This window comes from Narcine bancroftii, chromosome 2, assembly GCF_036971445.1.
Source record: "Narcine bancroftii isolate sNarBan1 chromosome 2, sNarBan1.hap1, whole genome shotgun sequence".
Taxonomy (NCBI): Eukaryota; Metazoa; Chordata; class Chondrichthyes; order Torpediniformes; family Narcinidae; genus Narcine; species Narcine bancroftii.
The window spans coordinates 254163859-254164329 of record NC_091470.1 but is presented as its reverse complement, the minus strand read 5'-3'; positions in this window follow the sequence as shown (position 1 = coordinate 254164329).

Below are 471 nucleotides of genomic sequence, written 5' to 3'. Positions count from 1 at the left end.
CAAGTCCAGTAATGGTAAGTCCAGTAACAGAGCAGTAAGTGAGTCCAGTAACACTGAGACCCATTAACAGAGAGTCCAGTTACACTGAGACCAGTAATAGTGAGTCCAATTACATTGAGATCAGTAATGGTGAGACTATAACACTGATACCAGTGACGCTGAGAGTTTAACTGTTAGTTGAGTGTACTTCACAGTGTACTAACAACCTCGCAATTGATGTCACCAATACCGAGGAGCTGATGGTAGTCTTTAGGAAGGGAAAACCTGAGGTGAACAATCCAGTGGGGGATTGGGGGATCAAAATGGAGAGGATGACCAAATTTAAATTCCTGGGAGTCACTATCTCAGAGGATCTTTCCTGGACCCAACACATGAATGGCATTGTGAAGAAAGCACATCAGCGCCTCTACTTCTTTAGGTGTTTGTGGGCGGGCGGGAGGGGGGTTTGTATGACATCGGAAACCTTGGCAA